At 35.6% G+C, this 340-nt stretch overlaps 1 protein-coding gene across 1 annotated transcript in view; it reads left to right on the top strand.

Moving 5' to 3' along the window:
• LOC119591727 (balbiani ring protein 3-like) overlaps nucleotides 1–340 on the top strand; it is a gene marked incomplete in the record, with an annotated part of 83,966 nt that overhangs the window by 80,327 nt on the left and 3,299 nt on the right.

Below are 340 nucleotides of genomic sequence, written 5' to 3'. Positions count from 1 at the left end.
CCTACGATACGATTAACTTTACCATAAATCTTCTTTGCAGATCAACCTTGAGAAACGGAGAGCGAGACTGCTGCATTACTAAATTCAAGCAAACTTTATCCTTCAGATCAACTGCATAAGATCAAAGACAATGTAGACACTGACACCAAATCCATATGTAAATTCACGATCCCTAGTTCTGATTTATTCTTTCGAGTCATCTGCAATGCAAGCAAACTTAGCGGCGAGAATTGACGAGATTTTTCTTGTTTACATTTGATCATTCATCTATAGATTTACGTGACAACTGATATTTTTTTCTCCTCTTTTCTTTCATTTTCTTTGTTGCTTTTTCTTGGTG

The sequence above is a fragment of the Penaeus monodon genome, chromosome 29 (genome assembly GCF_015228065.2).
Source record: "Penaeus monodon isolate SGIC_2016 chromosome 29, NSTDA_Pmon_1, whole genome shotgun sequence".
NCBI lineage: Eukaryota > Metazoa > Arthropoda > Malacostraca > Decapoda > Penaeidae > Penaeus > Penaeus monodon.
The sequence above is the reverse complement of the archived record's forward strand: the minus strand, read 5'-3'. Positions and strand labels throughout refer to the sequence as shown.